This window comes from Pezoporus flaviventris, unplaced genomic scaffold, assembly GCF_033815535.1.
Source record: "Pezoporus flaviventris isolate CSIRO_AGI_PZ_B2104156 unplaced genomic scaffold, CSIRO_AGI_Pfla_v1 ptg000037l, whole genome shotgun sequence".
In the NCBI taxonomy this organism is placed as follows: domain Eukaryota; kingdom Metazoa; phylum Chordata; class Aves; order Psittaciformes; family Psittacidae; genus Pezoporus; species Pezoporus flaviventris.
The window spans coordinates 4,554,394-4,566,675 of NW_026892585.1; the positions used below are offsets into that span (position 1 = coordinate 4,554,394).

General features: G+C 40.5%; 1 long non-coding RNA gene across 1 annotated transcript in view; it reads left to right on the forward strand.

The window, feature by feature from the left end:
• Positions 1-9,555, forward strand: part of LOC133274930 (uncharacterized) — a 17,368-nt gene extending 7,813 nt beyond the window's left edge. The window contains exons 6-8 of the long non-coding RNA XR_009745337.1: positions 6,256-6,449; positions 7,389-7,609; positions 8,660-9,555. This is a non-coding gene — a long non-coding RNA (uncharacterized LOC133274930). The remainder of the gene's footprint in view (positions 1-6,255; positions 6,450-7,388; positions 7,610-8,659) is intronic.
• Positions 9,556-12,282: the final 2,727 nt, after the last annotated feature.

Sequence of the window (12,282 nt, forward strand, 5' to 3'; positions counted from 1 at the left end):
CTCTATGAACATACATAAGAATAGCAAGTATAGCTTTTGTACTTGCACCCAGACGGAATTGTCCAAGTCAAGTTTGCAGCATCTCTTGTGTTTGCTGTCCGTTACTAAGCCAGTTAAGGAGCTGGTTTGGTTTAACTATGTTGTTCTAAAATCATGGCTGCAGTGGATTTTGTTCTTTTCATACAGTGCCATATTCTGTTTGCTTGTCTTCCTCTTTTGACACATAGCTCTGTTCCTTAGTTACTCTTTTTCAAACAACTATCACTCGTTGATTGCTAGGTTGTTCATTTCTGATAGATTTCATAACACTTTCTTCACCTCCTGTCAGTAATGGCCTAACAAAATTACTTTCAAGACATTTCTTTATTTTTTTCCTTTCATTATCACCTTGTGAAGCAAAGAATAGCTAAATCTACGCCCTGCTGGTTTGATTTTAGTTTCCTGGAAACATCGTTTGCTGACGTATTGGAAAGCTTAATATTGTTTGATCTGTCTAAGCTGTTAATAATATTCTATTGGTAATCTATATTTTACTGAATTCATTCTATTACAGACACCAAGTTTTGATAATGCCATAAACGGTTTTAGATATTTGGGGGAAATTGTAAGTAAATGCTGGTTTGGAAGTTAGATAAATGATTTCTGGTTAAGAACATAAGAAAGGGAGAGATCCCATTGGCACGTGTCATTATGCATTTCTAATTGAGTTACCATCCATCTCCACAACCATGAGACAGACACAGCATTCTGGGATTGACCTATGGTTTATAATGGCTCCAGATTTATTCTGTACGTGAGTGACACTGCTATGGAGTTGCATCAGTGGAACAGTGCAAAAGGATGATACAGGCATTGCGATGTCAGTGTTATTTGACTTGGCTGTTTTGTCTATTGGATAACTTAATTTCCATTCCCTTTTCTTTAAACCCTTGGCAGATAGTATTGCTACTTCCCTGAAGAGCCATTATTTCTGCTCTCATTGTCCCTGAAAGTTGTTTTGTTTCTTTGTTTTCTCCTGTTTAAGCTGTGGGCTATTGGTCACTCTTTCTAGGGAAGAGGAAGCTCTGAACTGAGGCACATAGATGCTGGAGGATTGCACTGCCAGGAGGCGCTACGTACAGAACAGTTAGAGAGCACAGTATCCTCTTAGAATAGTAATCAAAATTCTTTCCAGGAGTGAATTGAAAAGAAACTAAAATATCAGCCCATCCATACTGCATACATTTACACAAAGCACAGTTCCTCTGGTATCAGTTGATCTCCTGGAGACGTATAACAGAAGGAACTGTGTGAGTCTTATTACATGGGGTTCCCCATTCCCTCAGTAGTTTTAAGTGTGCCTCCCCAAAACGTTAAGTAAATTCTCCTACCAGAAGGGATTTGCAAGGGTATCACTAAGAACGTGTATTTTTTCCCTTGCTTAAATCTGAATAGAACAGAGAGAAGTGAAAGAAGCAAAGAAAATACACGATGTAACAGGCACTGCTTATGAACTCTGAAGTGTCTTACCTTTAAGTAAGCAAGACAAAAGTGTATTTCTGGTACACAATATACAAATACTTCTGCCTGTTCATAAGACCGTGTCGTTCCTAACCAGTGTAATGAGACTCAAACCTTATGTCTTTGATATACAAAAGAACATGGGAGGCCTGTGGCTTCCCACGGCTCTGATTAGAACAAGAAAATGTTTATGAACTTGTATTCCGTGAAGCTAAAAGACTGCACAAGGGAAATCTCTTGGAGGAATGTGAAGTCTGGCTTGCAGCTCTGAATACACAGTTGTTTATTTTACTGTTAACAGCTTCCTCTCAAAAACCAAGGGCAGCATTATAAACTCTTTGTGCAAATACACTTTCCACCCCTGTTTTTATAATGGAGAAATCCTCTTCACTATATTCTATTTAATAATTACAGAAAAAGTGAAAACCCAGACTAAATTCTATGTATGAGATACAGTGCAAAGGTTAAAGTCTTTCTATCTTCTTCAGTGCTCCTGAAATTTGAATGTTCACATTCACTGCCATTTAGGGGCTGAAGGAAGTGGGGCTATTCAGGCTAAAGAAGACATCCCAATGGTCTTCCCATCCTTAAAGGCTGCTTCTGAGAGGAAGGTAATAATCATCCCCATGCTGAGCAAAAAGAAGCATAGACTGGAATTGCAGAAAGGCAGACTGAGGATAGACATAAGCACAAACTCAAGGAGAGTGAAGGAGTAGCTATGAATATTGTGAAATTTCCATCACTGAAGATGTTTAAAAGTGAGTTACACGAATCTCTGCTGTAAGAATATAGCTGTAGACTTGCTGGGTGGAATTTGGAATTGACTAGCTGACCTCTTGGTTTATGGAATCAGAGAAGCATAGAATCGTAGAGTGGTTGGGGTTGGAAAGGACCTTAAGCTCATCCAGTTCCAACCCCCTGCCGTGGGCAAGGGCATCTCACACTAGACCATGTTGCCCAAGGCCCACCTAACTTTCCTTTTTACTCCTATTTTTTACTGATATTATGATTTTGCAACATAAATGTCTTAGGGTGTATTATTTATTAATATTTAGTTTGAGGAACCAGGTTTTCTTTTAGGACTGAAAAGTCTAGCAATTGAAAACTTCAGTATTGGGTCTGTGTAACAGAGAACAGTTCTATCCTGTCGCTGGAGGCAACGACACCATTTAAAGCACCATCTCCTGGGTGCTTTTAATTTCTGTGCATTGCAAGTAATGGTTTCTAATGAATTAAGTTCAGTTTTAAAACCTGAGTTCATTTTCACCTTTTTGATGTTTACCTCCCTTCTGCTGTAGTACTGTTGAATAATTGAAGCGAATGAGTTGGTTGAAGGCAATGAAATGAAATTCAGAGCATCAAGCCCAGTTACTGTAAGCCCAGTGCTCACAATTAAGAGATTACATTCCCTGCCAAGGTTTTGTTTTTTTTTTTTGAGTTGAATTAATAAAGCACATCCTGGATGTTTCTGTTGAAATTAATTTTGTCCTCCAACCCCTTGTCAATTATTGGGATTTTGCCAAACACTCCAAATTCTTTCCATAACCAAGACTTGTGCAGTCAAGGTATAAAGGACAGGCAGCATGACAGGAGAACATCTAGACAGCTGAAGATCAGCTGTCACATGGGATCAACAGGCATGAAATCCACACTGTGCACAAACTGAGTTCAAAGACACCTGGCTTTGGTCTAAGACCATAGAATCACAGAATCACAGACTAGTTTGGGCTGGAAAGGAACTTAAGATCATCTGCTTCCAACTCCCCTGCCACGATTCCCTATGTGGCTTCCTACATGAACTTTATGGTGTATCTAAAAATCACAGTGCAATGAAGAGGTAAGGAATTGGTACTCATCTAGCTGCTCCATATACCAGTACAGCTATAAGATCAATGTGCTGTCCCTAGAAGTGTCTGTTGTAGCACCCTGTGATTGCCATGCAGAGCCTGCTCTGAGACACTGAGCTAAGAATAGCTGCCCAAGAAGCCAAATGAGTGAGTTAAATTGGGGTTCTGTGATTGAAATCTTTCGGGACCAGTCCTGCCTGGCTTGTTGCTGCTCAAGTTTGAGCGTGGATGTACCTTTTTCTGTCTGTGGAGGTCTGTTACTACTGGTGAGATAATTCGTTTAGTAGAAGAGCAGTAGGAAACATGCCTACTCCGTTTTCTAGTTCTTTGCCCCAATTCCTTGCACTTTAGACCCAATATTAAATGTTCTTAGAAATAACACCTTTTTGTTTCCTTTTAAGCTCAAAGTGGAAACTTTTCTGGATAGGATTTCTACAGTACTGCTCAGGAAGCATGTTCTCCTTTAAATGTCCAGAGCATAAGTTGATCACCAGTTCAGACCAGAAAGAAAGGTGTCTCCATGACTTGTTATTGTATGATTAGAGGCTCTTACTTGAATTTTGTATCTTTTTGGGTTTTAGACCATTTTATTTTGCATGGCTGACTATTACCAGGCAATGCTGAATTTTAAGTTGCTTTTCTTCACTGCCAAGACCTTTCTATTGGGAGAATAAATTCTGCTTCTGCTCATATTGGTACTAGATGTAAGACATTGCTGTTACAACAGTCCTTGAACCTGTTGGAATGAAACAGTTTTAAAGTCCCTACGATACTTATTCAGCAAATTAAAACTTGAGTTAGTATGGGGATCTTAAGGATAAAAAGGATTAATAAGGATTATTTATTATTAAGAAGGTTGAATGCTTCAACTGTATTTAAACAAAACCCAAACAAACAGCACAAAACAAGCCTCATCTCAATGAAAGCTGACCTAACTCTCTTCCCAGGTCAGGAGTCATGTGTGGATACAAGGTCCTGAAAGTGTTCTTTGTATCTACTGCTTTTATGTGTAAGCATTTCTCTACCTCTTCTAGTGACACCTATTTCAAGGACAGACACTAGTGTGTAGGAGTGAAATTCGTATCTGCAATGCCTTTTACCACTTACGGATAACCGAATCTGCTGCCTGCCTATAGATCCTTATCCTTGCCTTATCAGAAAAGGGGAAAACCCTTCAGATCTCAACTGCACAGACTTCAGGCGGAGAAGCAATTCAACCTTTGGCTTCTTTCCACTACTGCTGCCTGGAAAGCAACACTTAGAGGCTAGTGTTCTGTAAGAGTGGAGATGGCCAAACTTTCAGTGTCTATGAGCCACAGACTGAGATTTTCCTGTGGCAAAGAGCCACATGAGGCATATATCAAAGACTTGGGAGCTTTAGGATTGTTTCAGAGGGAAGGGACAGCAACTCCTCGCTTCGGATCACACACTTTGCTGTGGGAAGAAGCAGACTGAACATGCAGCGGAAGGCAAGCTTTTTAGGTTTGCTTATAGAGTCACAGAATGGTTTGGGTTGGAAGGGACCTTCGAAGCTCATCCAGTCCAACCGCCTGCAGTGGGCAGGGACATCTTTAGATCAGGTTGTCCAGAGCCACATCCAGCCTGGCTTTGAATGTCTCCAGGGATGATTGATCTTTGCCACCTGACAGTGAGAGCTCAGGAACATGATATCTCAATAAAGATTACTCCAGTTAACTCAACACACCCTTAGGCCAGAGATGCTGGTTTGTTTCTTCACATAGTTAACAATTTGTGTTCACTGCTGCTGATTGAAGGATGGAGTTTTGGCCTGGGACCCTTTTACTAATGAATGTATTGATTCCTTAAAAGAAAAAGGAAGCTCTCTGATTCTGAGGACCTTCATGTGAACACAGTCCTGCTGCAGGAAGAAATGCCAGTCACTTCAACAGTGTGAGAGTACCTTGGAAACTGTGACATACCCAACTGTGAAGTTGTGGGGAAACTATAACATCTCCTACTCCAGGGAGGAAGGCAGTTAATAAAACGGTTATTGTAATAGCCAAGGATTTAAGGAAAGGAAAGGTCCTTTCAAACACTTGGTCTCCATAACACCCTGGCCAGGTGAATGGCTGAGAGTGCTTATGGATAGACTGGCTAAATAAAATAGGTTTCATAACAGCTGGTCAACAAAGAACCAGGTTCCCGTAACTCCATTTTCATAGGGAAAACTCTGGTTACATGGTAAAAAATCAGAGCCCTTGACGTATTGGTACCTATAAACCATCCGTTTGTCTGTGCAGTCAGCTGCAGAGTAAGGTGGGACTGCCAAACTGAACATGGGAGGTTTATGTGCTATAAAATTGCTGCGTAGAGGTAGTTTGTGCAGTGTTTGATGTGCTCCTCTTTACATTAGTCAAGGAGTCATTAACAAAAGTCAGATGAGAGGGAAACTCATAAAGCAAATGTTCCCTTTTACAGTTCGTCTGATCTCTGCTACTGATTTTTTTTTTCTCTACTTTTAAAGCAATGTTAGATGCATCCAGCAAAACAAGCCTGGCGGCGTTCTCTGCTTACAACGGGTAGTAAAGGTGTTTCTTTTCCGAGGCACATCTATACTGGTTTTGGCTAGTCTGTTGTTCATGCCAGCAAGCTTGCCTCGAAAAACAAAGGTCTTTCTTTTGAAAGCTACTATAGGATGGAATAGAGGAACAAAAATATTTGCTGTGGGCAAACAGTGCATTTGTTGCTTCTAATCACATCTGTGACTCGGCTGCAGTGTCTATACATGCATGCTTGTGCATGGCCAGACACACGCACTCAGCTACTGGTCTCCAGAAGTCTTTGCAAGAAAGGGTAAGTTGTTTTGCTGTGTTGTATAGAAACATCTGATGTTTGCTTGCTTCAGATTCTGACATCTCTGATCTGTAACAAATTTTTCTTCCCTCAGGGTTTGTCACTCATGGAACACAAGTCTGTCTTTAAAGTTCTTTTGCTGGGAAAACAGAGCCAGGTCAGATGTGTGCTCTTCTTGAACTTCAGTGGAAGTGAGGCTGTGGAATATCAAACATGATACCCTCATTCTGGCGATTACCTTGCAGTAATGAAAGTTCATATCCACCTTGTTCTTTGTAAGAATCACAAGTGAGTTAATTTCCAACTTCTGAAAATAATGCATTTGCTGCTGTAGTGCCTTAGAGGTACATTTAGGCCTAGAATATCTTCACTGAGCACATATAAATACGAAAATAGGTGTATTCCTCCCCTAAAGAACAAGCAAAAGCAACCTGTTAACAAAAAGACCTAATCTGGTTTATCTGACTTTCCCCTTTCAGTCTTTTATGCTCTACAGCATTAAATTACATGTATTTGTCACCTCTTTACAATGTTACAAGAAGAACATTGCACAGTAGACAAACTGTTCATGTTTTTAAAATGATTTCTTAGGGTGAACATTTAAATCATGAGAAGAAAAGCAAACGTAGATTTTCTGTCAGTGTTCCAATTATATGAAATATTCTATACTAGATTATAAATTATTACAAATGGCCCTCAGTGATTTACATAATTTGGCTAAATTATAGAGGTCGCTAATATTTGATCTAAGCAGTCTTCTTTTCATCATTTTTAAATAGGCATACCTGGGGCTTTCAGTTTTGTGCTGCTTATGAATTGTGAGGGTGTTTCCCTAAGAGGCATCCTTCCTTTGAGCTCACCAGCGTTAAAAAGCATGTCTAGCTTCAACTTGAAAAGGATGGCAGAAGTGCATACTTGCAGCAGGAGACATAACAGTGATGATCTGATGGAACAGTTTCATTCTTGGAGCTGCAGCATGATTGTGTTACTTTGAAGGAAACAGAAATGACTGGCGTGAGACAAATAATGAGGGAGAAAACAGGGAAGAAGTATATTTTCTAGTAGCTAGTGCAGTAGTTGGTCAGAAGACAGTTCCCACAATGACTTCTGTTGATCTTGTGCTGCATACCAGGTTGAAAAATGCCAGTAATAGTTGTAAAACTGCATTATTTTGCTCCTATAATTGAACAAGTGTTTCTTCACTAACTTATTTCTTTTCTTCTCAAGGATAGTCTCCTTCCTGACCACAGCAGTGTGCCTGTGACAGGTTCTATCACCATAGAAATTGCTGTTACGTGCTGTTCTGCGATAGGAGCAGCCTTCCACATGGCCAGCTACTCAACTCTCCCAAGCTACTTGACCCAAGCAAGAATGAGAAGGAACAAATATCTCCGAAGTATTGCCCCTTTCTGAAGTCCTCACAGTTGAAGCCTTTCTGATTCCACAAGGTACGTGACCCCTTTTCCTTGTGTCAGTTAGGACCCCTCTGATCATCTGATCTTGTTCACAGCAGCTCTATAGTAATTTTCAGCTTCTTGTAGCCTATTTTGTGTCAGTACAATGCACATCCCAAAGCACCAGCTAGACCTCTGGTAGCTTTTCAGAAGAGACCTATGTTCTCTTAAAAAGTGCAGTTCCCAGAAGGTGGACTAAATAACATCAGTAGTTGTCTGCTAGAGACTTACATGGGCTTTTTATCCACTCCAAGACTTATGTACTTTTCACATCATCTCTGATTTGTGGCTTGAGGTAACAAACCTATGTTTGTGTAGCTAAACTAACACTACACTAAGCATCCAAGTCATTGTTCCATGCACCATCCTTCTCTAGAAGTTCACTTAATACAAGATGATGTACCTCCACAGCTTTGTGTTGCTAACTTTCAATTACATACTCTGAAAGATGTAGCTGCCTGTGCAGTAACTCCACAAGCTAGCGTGGTCTAAGGAGAATGGGAGGATCAGGAGGTTACTTTAGTACAACTCAATGGTATTGCCTCTCCAGTCTCTGATTTTCTGGTGAAAAAGAAAAATGTTAAGAGTACATCTTCCCTTGTTCCATTCTACTCCTCTGGGCATCCTCTGTGTTTTACAGTCTACCTCAATGACACTTCTGGTTCCTGCCTTCAGTTTCCCAGCTGATTGGCTCAACAGGCCAGGTTTTCACATGAGATGAAATTAACACATTTGCAGCATCTGCACAGAGCCACAACAGCCATTGTGCCTTTGCTCTTTTGCTTTCTCTTTCTTTCTTTGTTCTTTCTTATTTGCCTTGAAATATAAACTCTCATATCATGTTATCTGTGTGGATATATCTGGTCGCCAGTATTGGTTGATAACTTGAGGGCAGAGAGAATGGACACATAGCATTTTGTTATTTCCAGGCAATGTTTAAGGAGAATCCAGAGAACGCTGAGGGAGCTTTTATTGTTAATCTCCAGGCAGGAACTCGGGAAAACTCAGACAGAATAATGACAGATCCTGTTTTTTTTTTTGCAGATTTTAGCAAAAGGTGTGAAATGAAAATATCCAGACAAATAAGTATGACAACCAGAAAAGACTCCATCACAGACCAGCCTTTTTTAAAGGTATAGCAGGACAGTCAACACTTTTGGCCAGAGTGTCAAGAAAAAAGAAGTATTCAGTGCCTATAAATGAGTTAGTACAGATTTGTCTGCTTCAGCCTCATAATCCTTGCATCTAACTGATACTCAGTCTCTCCCCCTGTATAAGGACATTTAAGGTCTGTTGCTGAGTGCTTGCATATATCTTTGTATTCAGAAAAGGCATTGCAGTATTTCCTAGCTCATGTTTGGCTGTCATGTGGAAATATTTCAGCTTCACTGAGCTATTTTATCTGTATTCATCATTGTTTCAAAGTCTTTTTTCTCTTTGTTTGTTGATCCTATTAGCATATTTTTACAGCTGAAAACCATCAAACAGTTACTATATGAAGGTCAGGGTATGATTATTGTGCTGTAGACATGGTCTCCTTCCTTATTGAATTGTGATGTGCTGTTTGTCCTTGATTTTGAAGTATTAGCCAACTGGTAATTTGGCAGTCCCTGTACTGCATTTCTAATTGGGTGATAGTACAATGGATATGTAGTGGGGGGGTTTTATGGCCACTGATACTATTTTCAAGCTTCCCAGCAGCTACTAACTGAAGCTTTCTCTCTTGAGAAAGGACATAATTATTCCAAGTTGTGAGTAAATACAGTTTTCATTAAACAAATAACAGCTTGGTCCTCCCCCTCACACCCCTGTGAGTAGAAACCTGGGAAGGGGTATAACTGCAGCACCTCTGTAACATTCCTATATGAGCTTTTGAAAAGCTTTACAACTGGTAATCACATCAGGATTGTCAGATTCCTGTTACACATACATCAGTTCCAGCTTACTCATGCGGAAATCAAGGCAAGAGGAGAGGTGACTTGTTCATGGATTGGCAGGAAATGAATGAAAAAGGTGAGATTTCAAAGCCAGCTTTGTTGCCTCCGAGTCCCCTCTCCAATCACAAAGGCTGTGGTGTAGAAGCCAGTCTACTTTTTCTACTACTTTTTTTCCCTTTTAAAGATACCCATGCTTTCACTTGCTGGGAATATGACTTGTGTTCAGTCCTGTGATGACTGATCCTGCACCAGACAGAGGCCAAAAGTTTAATAATATTTTAATAAGGAGGTATGTCTACTGTTTTATGGTTACAGGGTAATACTGGGTTTCTCATGATTACCTCTTACCCATCCTGTGCTTTTTAGATTGGTTACATTGAGTGAATGCTCCATCCCTGGCAGTGTTCAAGGCCAGGTTGGACAGAGCCTTGGGCAACATGATCTAGTGTGAGGTGTCCCTGCCCATGGCAAGGGGTTGGAACTGGATGATCTTAAGGTCCTTTCCAACCCCAACCATTCTGTGGTTCTATGATTCTAGACTGTCACACTAGGTAACTGGATTAGTTTGTTCCAGTTAAACACTGTTACAGTGTGTGTTAATTTTACCCTACTGAGCAGTTCCTCTGGAATTGTTAGAAGATACCGCTAAAGTAGTAAATAGGAAACTAAGTCAGGAATTCACATTCATCTGTTATAAATCTGCACAAATGCTGAAGAGCAGCCTGGAGCTGACCTTGCCTTGCTTTCTGGGCCCATAGTTAGTATTTTATTTATCCTTTGGCAGAAAAAGGCGACCCACTGTCAATAAATATTCTATGGGGAAAGTGTGACAAGAATAGGGTTTCTATCTCAGTTTTCTGTTAGAAGGGATGACGTTGTGAAAATAATTATTGCTGTTTGTGGGTGAATTATGGCATATAAAATCAAGGTATAATGAAGCAAAAATGGACACGGGGAAAGACTGGGCTTGTGTAAGAGAGGAAGAGCTTAAGGAAAGTCAACACCAGAAGTGTTAATGGCGATGAGAGTTTATTGTTACTGAGCACAGAAGACCTGTGGGAAACACTGGTGCCAAAAAAAGTGTCTCCAAGAAGTCAAAAGAGGATACAGAATTAGTATTGATTATTTGAAAATCCGTATTTACATGAAATAGAATGAAATAATATCTACATGAAAACTCCTAGTATTGGTTAGAACCTAATAGAAAAGAAAGAGAGAGAAGTTTTAACAGTGGCCAGACTGTTTCCAAATTGTCCTTCTTTTCTCTAATATATTCCCCAAAGGGCCTGCTTCTCTTCAGGGTTTCTTAACAGATACACAGACTAGGGGTTTTGTAGGGAGTGTTGGAATAACTGATCCTGTGTCTTGTCCAGTTTTACTCTTCACCAGAAATGTCGGTGCCAACATGTGCTGGTATCTCTGTCTCGCACTCTACTAGTATGAGTTGAATAAAAAACGCCCATTTCTGCAAGCAGCTTTATTTGGAGCGTTTGAAAGGTTCTTGTCTTTTCCTTTTCTGGATTTTGTTATCTCCACAGAAATGCAGTTATCAATGGCAAGACCCAAAGAGCTCACTGAGTAGTAGCAAGCCAGTAGCAAGCTTCCACTCCTAATTCTCACCAAAAAGAAAGGAAGAAGAGGCCTGATGGAGGAAAAAGGAGAAAAGTGACATTGACAGCTGAGTATTTATTAGGTACTGTTTGCTCAGCCAGTGCTCATTTGGGAATACACTGGTTTACCACACTGAATCATCCTAAAACACACAAGCCAGGAAAATGGATCATCTTGATGCTGAGAAGGCCTATTTCATTTGAATGTAGTATCCTAACTATCGATAAATACTCACAGAAAATGAAGCAGCTCTTCTCTACCATCAATTAACTCTTCTTTTTGCTCAGAATTAACTCTTCTTTTCTTCTTTTTGTACAGAGGTGCAGTTTGCCCAGTCATCCGCTGTGGACATATCTAAAGATATGCTTCTCATCCTTTATATTATAAAATAATCTATTGGCAGCGAGGTTTGAAATGCTTTACCCAACTTCTGCCATAAGGAAAAATTCCTTCTTCTCACCTCCTGCTTGACTGCTAAGGTGAGAGCTTTGAAGGCAATGGAAACCAAGCAACACTGTGGGATTCTGGTCTGAGAAATGTTAGTTCCTTTAAGTCAGCTAGCCCAGATGTCTGACAGGTACTGGTGGAAGTCTTGAGGAACTCCTTTTGCAGGGTGGCACCCTGGAACACCAGGTTTTGAGATGGATTTCTACCCAAGATCAGAAATCCTGCAGTTCTCACCAAGGCTCACAAACTTGCTTCAGCAGAGATGAGGTGCTGCACCAGCTGAGATTGAAGCTTCTGGGGATTTCACACACAGTACTATGGCAGGACCACAGGCATTTCCAAGGCTTAGGTCACTCTAACTTATGGTGTGTCCCAGGTTAGTGACTATGAAGCCCATTGCATAGCCAGGGAATCCCACTTTTGATTTGCCTGAAGTTCACTATCCAAGACACTCTGGCAAAACACTGAGGTATCACCCAAGCAGCAATTTTAGAAGTGAAATTCTGTTTCACACACACAAAAGTAACAATAACAACTACAACCAGCTAGGTCTATAGTGGAGAGAGCTGCTGGTAACAGATGATGAGGGTCCCAATACCTCTGACAGTACTAAGGGTGGTAGAGTGAGGAGAAAAATAAGAAGGGTGTAGGCTGACCAGTCCTGCTCTTTTT